We start from the raw sequence: 12,025 nt of genomic DNA, 5'->3' as shown, positions 1-12,025 counted from the left end.
CCGGGACACGTGATGCCGCGTTGCCATGGCAGAAGCCGTCTGAGCCAAGGTAAGAGAAGTTACAGAAACCTTCGCTGCTCCCCAGCATTTAATTTAAATGCCTTCGGGAAGCGCACGGGGCCTATATCCGCTGCGCCCCCTGCAGAGAATCTCTGGGCCCCCTTAGTTTGCCCACCCCTGTATTAGACAATACACTCTAGTTGTAGGGTTACATTGCCAGTTGCTGCAATAAGTGGATGTACTGTACCTAAAGGAACTGTTACCATAAGTTATATTAAAACTTTTTCATTAGAACAAATTCAGACCGAGGGCCATATTTACTAAGCATTACTAAGCCAAATAACACCGTATACACCAATAAAGTAAATAGTCTGTAAGCTGGTCTTTGGCTCAGCACCGCTAGTAAATATGGCCCTGAGTGCAATACATGTTGAATTATTTTGCTGCCTTATATCCAACTGGAAATCCCTGCAGCATCCTTTCCTCAGTTAAATGTAAACCCACCACCAGCTGTTAGTAAAATCAATATATAGTGTATAGTATCTGTCTTTGTGCAGTTCAGAAATAAGCTTTTAGATCTACATTTTAACATCACTTAACCATATATGTCAAATTGCAAACAACTGTTAAACATAACGTAGGTGTATTTGTATGTGTCTTATTGTGCTTCTCTCTTTATTTTGCTCTCTGTATTCCTTATCACTGTAAAGGTTCTTTAAATTAAACATGGATAAAAAAAAGTTTAAAAAAATAATAAAAATGAGAAAGTGCTTCCATTTTATTTGTCATTTGTCGAGGAGTTGCTCCACCTTCAATTGGTGCCATTTTTGATCAGTGTAAGCTTACACAGTCTGATGTTGATGCTCTGATTAAAATTATAAGTACTGTACGCCAGAAAAAAAAATTCCTAAGCACGAAACTACAGATCACATTTACATCATGAAACAAAATTGTAAAGTACCTTTCATGGTTTACTGACGTCTCTCTGCTTTGATGTTACATGACCGTTTCCATTGGAAACTGTAACCTAGCCCCTATAATCCACACATCTTGTTGGATAAACAAAGACTAGTAAATTAACCTTCTTGGTAATGCCATCTCGTCTCTATTAATTTGATTTTTTTTGTAGTAGACTGTGTCTAGACTACAGAAAGCCACTGCAAAATCCTTTGCTTTTACTCACACGTCCTTGAGTCCTCCTCAAATGTCTTACTCATGCTCCCCAGCTTTACATTGCCTTACATCATTACACAATGGCACTAAAAGTTAATGGGAATGGAGTGATCAGTAGACTGAAAAGTGAGCATTGTGTGAGTGAACATTAGTGTGTTCATGTGCTATGTGCTTTCATTCACACATGTATTTTCATTATGAGAAATATGTTTTTTATTCTGCATTTTTTTTTTTCATCTCTGGGCTGATTAAAGATTTTAAGTTCTTGGCTCTTATTGCAAAAGTATATGATTCCAAAGCTGACCCAGCTTGATCTGCACACAAACATGTACTTTAGCTGTAAAGTGTATATGTGAAGGAAGGATTCAATATAAAATTGGCATGACCATACACTACAGAAACGTAATGACAGCATATCGCATTCAGAAATTTCAAGGAACAGCCAAAGATGGTTATTGCAACTAAAAGTGGAGGTATACAGTAGCAGCATGTATGTATAATTTTATTTGTCAACGACAGGGGGTGCCCAGTGCTACATCCAAATGACAGAACATACTGTACATGGTAATAATTACAAGAAATAATGCTTCAGTACTAATAATAATGCTAATACTAATAATAAAATATGGTTTTTAAGTTAGATATTTTGGCCAAAGCATCACAAGCCTGCACACCAAACGTCAAGGTAAACCATAATAAGTGCAAGTCCTACACTACACCTCATCTGTTCCCTATACCTCTGTATGAGGGGGAAGAACCATAATAGATTCATTACCTGCAGCAAAATGAGATCCACCATTAAAAAGGGGGAGGTGACGTGAGCTCTGGGGGAGGTGCCACAACCTCCAAACAACTGATTCCAGTCAGAAATTAATTAACACACAAGCCCGCCATGCTCAAACGCCCACACCCACCTAATCTTGACTATATGTAATGTCACATAGAGTGCCAGAGGGCTGTGGCACAGGAATATAGTAAACACAGGGGGTTCCCAGTGCTACATCCAAATGACAGAACATACATGGTAATAATTACAAGAAATAATGCTTCAGTACTAATAATAATGCTAATACTAATAATAATAAAATATGTTTTTTTAGTTAGGTATTTTGGCCAAAGCATCACAAGCCTGTACACCAAACGTCAAGGTAAACCATAATAAGTGCAAGTCCTACACTACACTGCATCTGTTCCCTATACCTCTGTATGAGGGGGAAGAACCATAATAGATTCCTTACCTGCAGCAAAATGAGATCCACCATTAAAAAGGGGGAGGTGACGTGAGCTCTGGGGGAGGTGCCACAACCTCCATACAACTACTATTTTTATTTGTATAGCGCCAACCATGTATCCAGCGCAATAAAATAGGCGCTACATAAATATACATTACAAACAATGGGAATAAGTGCAATAGGTAAATTACAACATAAGGCTAAAGGGTGCTCTGTCCCAAAGAGCTTACACTTGGGAGGCTTACAGACACATTAGGAGTAAAAAGTACATTATTAGAAGATGGGATTGTATCTGCAGCTCACACCAGAGGCGCAAAATGTTTACTGAGCTGCTTTTTTAAGAGGTGGATTTTCAGCTGGGCTTTGAATGTGGAAAGTGAAGGCTCTTGACGAATATTGTGTGGCAGAGCGTTCGATATGTAGACAGATTAGTGAAAAAGGTTTAAGGCGGGAGAGGGCTGTAGAGGTTAAAGGTGCAAAGATGAGACCACCTCGGGTAGAGTGTAAGAGACGAGTAGGTGTGTTACGAAATGAGAGATCAGTTGAGATATATGGAGGTGCAGAGGAGAAACCAACTCTTTGGAGAAATGTGGTTTGGACCTAAGAAGCTTCCGTACATCAGCGAACAGCATGCGAACAGTCTGAGGTGGATACCAGTTGACTGAAAGTCAGCAATGCCTTATGGATTTTTGCCGTCCACCAAGTGACAGACAGCGCCTACATTTGTCCTTTTGGAGCTTCCATCCCAGAGTCTTGGCCAAATTGAACCGGCTACTAGGAGAAGGTAAGGTCAAATTTACAACTCCGGATCATTGGTGTGTGGGATGTGGGAGCATGCCACTTCTGGCTCAGAAGTGGGGTCGAAGTTCAGCATAATTTCTTTAAGGTCTGTGCGATTTGCTAGTGTAGGGATGTCTTAGTTTGCTTCTCTTCGCTGCAGCATGTTTCTAGGTGTAGTGTTTGGGAGGTTCCGCGGCAGCCCGACAGCATAGGGCGCCGCCATGTTGTTGCGTAATAGTTAGGAGCACTGTCAGTGGTGAGAAGTCTCGCATGCGCAGTGCAAGCGCGCGAACGGTTGCCCAATAAGGAAGAGGCTCAGCCAGTAACTACAACTCCCAGGGGCCTTAGCGAAGTCACCTGAAGCCAGGGAGCGAATAGGAGGGCCAGGATCGCGGGAGGCAGGAAAGGGAAGCGTGGGGGAGAGACCACGCTAGCCAGAGGGCACCGGAGGAGCAAGGGAAGAGGTAGTGTGGGTGCAGGGGGTCCGTGACCCACCTGCATAGGTTAGATCTTCCCCGTAGGCCCCAGGATATTCCCGGAGTCACAGTAGAGTGTGGTGCTGCAGGGACGCCCTGTAGTGATAGCTACATCAGCCCTTACTGTATAGCAGATAGGGACAAAGTGTGCGGAGCTGAGGTTGGTGCTAGTCGTCTGGGACCAGGCTGCTGTGCATAGTGAAATCGGAGAGAATGCGCTGGATTGGCGGATCCTTTTTGAAGTTGTTACTGGTCACCGCAGTGACCGGAAGGTATTTACTAAAGTGCACCAACACCGGTCAACAGGCGCTGGCCCGCCTTAGGGAACACTCTTTGGGGACACTAAGTGGAGTGGCTAAAGGACTGAGCCTATATACATAGTTACAGTTACATGGACACGGTGTGGGGGCACGCGGTGACGGGACAGTGACATTTCTCCTTATGAGAGTGGCCGAGCCACTAGTGTTAGAGTATAAGCGGTTGATTGATGTGTTATATGTGTTCTTGCCATGGCTATGCGATAAGGGGTTACCCGTACGTTACAGTAAACAGTTCCAATCATGTGTGTTGCTATTGTTCTTACCCAGGGGAATCTTACGCAATGGGGATCCTGGGTGAGTGGAGGCGCTGCCAATAAGATAACTCTTACCCCAGGCTCCCAGCTAGCGGAGGCCCAGATCTCCTTGAGCCAACAGGTGTGTGCAGTACCCGTAGTCACTCTAGAGTGTAAGAAAGAGGGCTACACTAGGTAGAGGCTTGTACAGGTTAGGGCTGGCAACTCACTTCCCTGGCTGAGTACCTCCCACAAAATGCTGACCTAGCTGGACATTATACCACTAAGTGGAAGTCAAGCCTTATTGTCTGGGATTAGATTGTGACTTTTCCATTTCTATGTGAGACGGTGCTCAGTCATTTTTACTCAGACCTAGTTGCTTATCAGCTCTTGCTCTAGGCATTTGTCTTTTTATTGTTTGTTTGCGCCAATTAAACTTATTATATGTAAGCCATTTGTTCTTTCCTGTAAAAAAAGAAGATTACTCTGAAATATATGTAAAAAAAAAAGCTTGGATATTCCAAATGCAAGAATTTTTTGTCACCTTTTTTCTTTATTTATTTTTGACAAACTATGTGTGTATACAATTTCTCAATATTCTATTGGGACTGTTATAATATGTCTCTCTTTCTCTCTGTTATACCTTGGCAACTATGATAGATGAGCTTGGAGCCATTCTTCTCCTATGCGTATTAATTAAGGGTTTGGAAACCCTTGGGACTCTGGCTGCAGGAGTTACCAGGCTTCATCTGTTCTCAAAAGAACGGGACTCTTGATTCTTTTCTCTTCCACAAGGTTGTATCTATACCATCTTTCACGGGACACCTTTTTGTTGTTATTTTATTTTGTATATGACATCACATACAGTATATTATTGTTTAAAAAAAAATGTCATCATTTTTTTGCAAGTGGTTTATAATATAATATAATTGATAGCGCTACGTCCCTCCTTTCTTGTTTTCAGAGGCATGTAGAGCCTTTAAAGTAAGGAGGATAATTTTGTAGTTTAAATGGAAATGAATAGGAAGCCTGCAGAGACAGTGAAATATTACCATTGCGGTTTATACTTTGGGCAGGAGGAACAATACTCGGCAGGGGCCCCTGGTAGGAAAGCCAAGTGAGGTTTAGTCCTTTCCCTGCCAGAGGAACCAGTAACACATTACAAACCAATGCGTTGCTGACCTCACTAGCAGCAAAGAATTTAACTTTGTTCCTCTCTTGCCACAGAAATGATTCCGCAGTGAGGCAGCATTACAGTAAAATGTCGCATGATCATGCAAAAAAACAAATGTAATCTTCTTGATAATCCGTATGAGTTATAACATATTGAGGTAGTTAAGAGATTATTTGGAGAATTGTATATGGCAATCAGATCTCTTCCTGGATCAGTAACCTTACATTTTTAACAACTCTATATAACCCTCCTCACCATTCTTTTACATATTGAAAAAACATAGCCAATGTTTTTTTTCCCTTACATTTGCCATCTCTACCACTATCTTCTGCATATATAGAGAAATGCACATTCTATAGCCATTTAGTAAATACATGTGGTAGGTTGAAGCTTCCTTTTCTTTCTTATTGGTTGCTGACATATTTAGGTTTATAGAGATAGTCCAAGTAAGGAATATGGTGCATGTTAGATTTGTAAGCCTCTAATATCAAATGGCGCTTTTTTAATTAACATTTTCTTTTGAGGTACTCATGTCCGTTTGAATTTATATATGCAGAGTGATTTTTTCAATAGTGTGTTTGCAGCATTGCACGTTTGTTGTTTTTATATATTCTTTAGTGTTGTTTTGACATTGTTTGTTATGATTTAATAAAGTTGTATTTGTTTATTGAGCAATACCTCCATATATTTGCAAATATATATTTTTATGGAAGTCGCCATCTCTGTTCTTCATTGTTGGTGGTGCACCGCATCTCCCTATTTTTTCTTTATATTTAGGTTTATAGCCTTTGGGGTGAAAAGCTTCTCTTCTTTCCACTGACAAATGTTGGTAAGAATTATTACCAGCAGGAAGGGTATACTTTTAGGGCTCATTCACTAAAGCACATAAATTCCATAAACCTCAAACAGTAGTGTGATCAAAATGTCATCGTACCCGCTTTGGTGCTCTAGTGAATGACCCCTTTATTGCCATTCATTTATCCTCATTCTAATTAATAAAAGAAAAAAACAATACGCTTGTCATTTTTTTCTAAAGCCAAAAAGTCTGTGGTTGGCTCTGTAGTAAGATTGCATAATAGTGGTTTAATGACTTTTATGGCTTTCCAAAGCTTGTAAATAGTTCTTCACTGCACAATGCTTCCCTGTAATCATTAGTCATTTAAATATCTTTCTGAATTGTCGACTATCATTGGCATTCAAAACAACATATTGCATTACCTCTGGACACAGGAAGTGAGCAAAATATGCACTTTCCTTTTTCAGAGACTCAATCAACCAATTAGTAGTTTTGCTGCTATGAAAATCAAAGTAAAGAGGCTGAGTTTCCCTGTGTGTCTTTCTTCCAGTCTGCAAAGTCAACATATTTGTTGGCATTCTAAACTTACCATGCCAAGTGTTTTCATTCAGATAGTAAATATGTGTTACTGACACCATGTCAGGGGGTTTTGGAAGTATAATGGGGATTTGAAATGATTGTCTGGTATGTGCAGAATTTAATAGTAGGGTTCTAAAAAATAAACACTTATTGTAATTGTGACAGATATATCTGTAGCCCCTTGTAAAATGCATGCAGCACTCACACACACTGCCCCCTGCCAGACGCCTTTTCCATTGTGCGCTCAGCATGTGACTCATGATGGTCCAGGCATCAGCCAATGACAATGGACTGAAGAGAGAAGGGACTAAGGTGGAGAACAGTATTTAAGCGGGTGAGGGGAGGCCTGCTGCATCCTGAGGGATCTCAGGAGTACTGGTGGTGATTAACAGCCAGGCAGCGATCCGCACAGGGTTAGTGGACGCTGGCTGGAGGGAGTGCAGGTTGACTCTGCCAGTGGGGCCCAGCGAAGCATCTATCGGGCAACAGTAGGAGGCACGCACAAAGTCCGAGAAGTTCCTCAACGGAAGCCAAGTAAAGGGTACCGAAGCATTTGCAAAGTGTAGGCCTGCTATGCAAATACACCAATTCAGAGCTCCAACAGTGTGTCGGCACTTTAACACAGGCCTGGCCGTATACCCAGGGTCGGGTGGTATCCGAGAGACACAGACACACACTTGCGCATGTGTTCTTGCATATGCATTGAATGATCCTCCAGTTGAGGATCATATGGGTTATCTGGGTATATGAAAACAATTACCTTAGAAATACCTCTGTGCTGTAAACATTACCGTAGTCTGCACCCCTTTGTCTGACCTACGACCACGTGTGCGGTAACGTACAGTGGCGGCCGCCTTTATTCTCCTGCGGCCTTTTCCCCGCGATTTAAAAAATCGCGGGCTGATGGGGGCCGTTTTGGGCGCCTGCGGGCATTTCTATTGTTTAGCGCTAAGCGCTTTCATTGTCTAGCGCTATTAGCGCTATCAGCTGATTTCGGCCGCGCGGAGAAGGCCCGTGAGAGTCGGAAAACATCCCCGCATTTTTCCGGGTAAGTCGGAGGATAGGAGAGGCCGCAGCAGTATATAGAAGGAGGACTCAAGCCCCCGCCTCAGCAGTAGGTGTTAGTCTGAGGTAATTAGAGGTGTTACAGTATATGTAATTTTTTCATTCAAACAGCCTCAAAGAAATGATCAACTACAGACCCTCTCATTGCTGTGTGGGGGTGTTCGAATACGGAGTAATGCAATGGGATTTCTCCTTTGTTTACCTAAGTAATGTTACTGTTATTTCACAGCACAGAGAATTGCAAACCATTGCTTTCCTGACTTTATTTTCTAGCTGTTGGCCAATGAAACACTAATTAGTGAGCATTAGGATACTCACTATTCAACAATTTACAATTATATTTACCAAGCTGTTTCCTGAAAATATATAACATCATATTTTAGAAGATACGGAAATATATAAATAATTAAGCCCAAGACAAGATAAAGAGGCACTTGGCACATAATAGTAGATAAATGTACAAAGCCTTATTCAAACTACTGTAGATCTGGAATGTAAAATTCAGTTCTGAAAATTCCATCATAGACATTTTCAGAAAGTAAGTAATCTCTTGATCTCGTATATACAGAAACCAGTCTAGCACATACTGTAAACTTGGTATCCTAGATCAGGGGTGCGCAAACTTTCCCCCTGTTCCCCCCCCCCCCCCCCTGCGCCTCCCTCCTTACTTTGTCTCCGGTTGTGTTGCCATAGCGATGCATCGCTGGAGACAAGGTAAGGGAAGTTGCAGGGGCCTCACGCAATCCCCCAGCATTTTATTTAAATGCCTTGGGGAAGAGCGTGGGACCTCTGTAAACGAAGCGCCCCCCCCCCCCCCCAGTTTGCACACCCCTGCTCTAGATCATAGCCTCTTAAGGGGAAGTCCCTGCTTGGATTAAAGTAATGTTTAATAGCGTAATCCACGATGCGCTCAGTGTCATTTAAAAACAGTGGAACTTAATTGGTAATTTTCATAGTTTCATGAACATGATTCGAAAACAGCCCATGCAGTATGTGAATCAGGGTATGTGAGGAATTAGTGCATGATTTATATCTGCCTCCAGTTACAGAGATCACAGCTGCTTTCAAATGAGAAACCATGATAGAGATTTCTATTCTATAACATATTAAATTAACCCTTTGAGTGCTGGAGGGGCCCCCTCCGGCGTAGCACGGTCACATGACCGATTTAAAACCCGGTCACGGCACTTAACATGGGAGAGGACCAGCCCTCCTCTACCATTTCCCTTCGCTGCAGATCACGCCGGGGGCGATCTAAGCTGGAAAAAAGCCGCTGGAGTGCCCCGCCCCATGACGTGGTAACTACATATTGGGGCCAGTGATTTTCAACCGGGGTTCCGTGAGCACCCCTCAGGATTCCGCGGCCGCCAGGGGGGGAGAGATGGGACAACTCTCCCAGATGTCCCATGCCCGCGCAGCGGCACCCCACATACCAGTGACCCGGCAACAGCAGTCGCCCAATCACTGCTCTTTCCTCTCCCTGCTCTTTCCTCTCCCTGCTTCTGCATCAACTTCCGGTTGGCAGGAGGGAGGAAGCATCATGCAGGCTCTCAGCACTGGCTCCCTTAAAGAGACAGTGTGTGTATCTGTGTATGGTAGAAAGAGTGTGTGTGTGTGTGTGTGTGTGTGTGTGTGTGTGTGTGTGTGTGTGTGTGGTGGAGGAGAGCGTGTGTGTGTCTGTGGGCGTGAGAGTGTGTGTCAGTGTGGGGGAGAGAGTTTGTGTGTGTCTCTTTGTGTGTGTGTCTGTGTGGTGTAGAGAGACAGTGTGTGTGTGTGTGTGTGTGTGTGTGTGTGTGTATTTGTGTGGGGGAGGGAGAGCGAGTGTGTGTAACTGTGTGTGTCTCTGTGTGTGTGTGTGTGTGTATCTCTCTCTCCTTCCTCTGAACCTGACAACCTTGTAACTCTTATAACTCTATCCTCTCCACCTCTCTGATCTATATGCCCCTTCTCGGCTCCGGTACACCCATCCTTCTAACCCACCGCTAATTTCACAAATACGCTTCCTTCACACCTGCCCCTGCTCCCCTGAACGACTATGGAGGAAATCTCACACTCAGGCTGATTTTCTGCACTATAAATTTCTCGTCTCCTGTTTTAACTGTGTGCTCTCTATGGCCAAACAACACTACTTTTCCTCACTAATCGACACTCACAAATCCATTCACATTCATGGCATGGATAAAACATGTCGCTTCTTCCTCAGTAATATGGCCAAGATCCGCCCTTTCCTCTGGAATGCTACTGCTAAAACACTAATGCATGCTTTTATCCTCTCCCGTATGGATTATTGTAACATACTACTGACTACTACTACCTGCCTCACAACTTTCTCCTTTGCAATCTATCCAAAATTCTGCTGCTAGAATAATTTCATTTTCTCCCAAAACAGTCTCTGCTCATCTCCTCCTTAAATCTCTCTCTGGGCTTCCCATCAAGTCTTGGATCACCCACAAACCTCTCCTTCTTACCTTTAAGCCTCTCCACTCCTTCTACTCCTCCCAACATATAAGCGTTAATCTCTCACTATGCCCCCGCTTGTATCCTGCATTCTACCACAATTGTCTCCTTTCCCCCCTCTCGCCTTAAACCTTTTCCCCTCACTGCACTGCCCCTACCTGTGGATTTCTCTCACCCTTAGCATACGCCAAGCACATTTAAGACAAACCTTAAAACTCACCTCTTAAAGCTGCAGTTCAAGCTCCCGGGTTTTTTTTTTACTTTAATAGTTTCATGTGGGCAATCTCTACTTACCTAAAGAACTGCATAGCTGCCGGTCAATTCGTTCTCTGTCTATTAATCAGCAAAGTTTGGCGACATCTTTAAATATGGGGAATGTAAATGGTTGCTATAGCAACAAGCATGCTTTTAAAAATAGAATACAAGAAAATTGATCATTCAAAGTTGTTGTTTTTTAAAAACAGAAAATGCTAAAAGTATTTTTTCTTACTGCAGAACTGATTTATTTAAAAAAAAAAACACATGTAGGATATTGCTTGAACTGCAGCTTTAAATGAAGCACTCCAATAGCTTAGGTGTGTGGCTACTGTCACACAGCCACAGTCACTCCTACCAGTGACTTCCATCTACTACACTTCTTTCCTCACCTGATGTCTCTGTAAGTCTCCCAACATACCCCTTTAGATTGTAAGCTCTCCGGGGCAGGGATTTCCTTTCCTTTTATCTGATCTTATTTGTTGTATTTATTGTACTATAATTCCCTGTATTGTATTGTCTCTTTGGTAAAGCGCTCAGTACAGCTGTGAGCACTATATAAATGAAGCTATTCATATATACATATAGATGTCAGTTGTCAAAAAGATATGACGAGTCATCTGAAGGAAACATTGAGTTTCCAAAAATAGAGAGCAGCGGAGAAATATTTTGTTTCAATTCTAATGTATCCCGCAGCCTTTTTTCAGCTTTTATTTGTATCCACTTTCAAAGGATTATATAACATATCCGTTTGAAAGGAGGTCAAGATCAAATGCAAGATGCAATAATGCAATGGGGAAGTGAGAAAGGTTTAACCATCTCTGCTTACAAATTATGATTCACAAATGAGTTGTGGTTCTATTATCAATCTCTTGCGTACCTAGGTAGGTATGCTAAATCAAAATCATACAAATTCGAGAAAGTCGTAACCCCCTATCTCCTTGACCAAAATTAGTTTGGACAAGATGGTATAGGGCTTCTGATTCCTCCATATGAACTTATTTAAAAATGACATTGCGCATTTTTACTAATAGCAGGGGAAGCGTTTGCATAAGGTTAGTACTTTTGGGATATAGTGTCATTTTGACTAACCAGACTCTTTCACTAAATTAAAGTGGAAGACGTGAGAAATATTCTAGTTCTGTTGAGATTTTAGTGATAATCAGACTATAATTACTTTTGTATAGTTTTTGGAGTGTCAACTCCATATTTATGCCTAAATAGTTAAATGAATGATGAGCTTTTTTGAATGTAGCACATAATGAGAGCAATTATTAGATTCCCCAGCAAACCAGAAGACCAGGATATTTTACAACATGAGAATCAGCTAAAATTATTGATCGTTTCAATCATTTTGGGCACAGAATATAGGGGTCATATACAAAAATAAGCATGTCATCTGCATATAGTACTGTAGCACCTACAGATTTTGATGACTAATCTGTAAACCCATCATATGAAGTCTCAAAGCTGTTGTTAGTGGTT

The sequence above is a fragment of the Ascaphus truei genome, chromosome 4 (genome assembly GCF_040206685.1).
Source record: "Ascaphus truei isolate aAscTru1 chromosome 4, aAscTru1.hap1, whole genome shotgun sequence".
Taxonomy (NCBI): Eukaryota; Metazoa; Chordata; class Amphibia; order Anura; family Ascaphidae; genus Ascaphus; species Ascaphus truei.
This window is presented reverse-complemented; position numbering follows the sequence as displayed.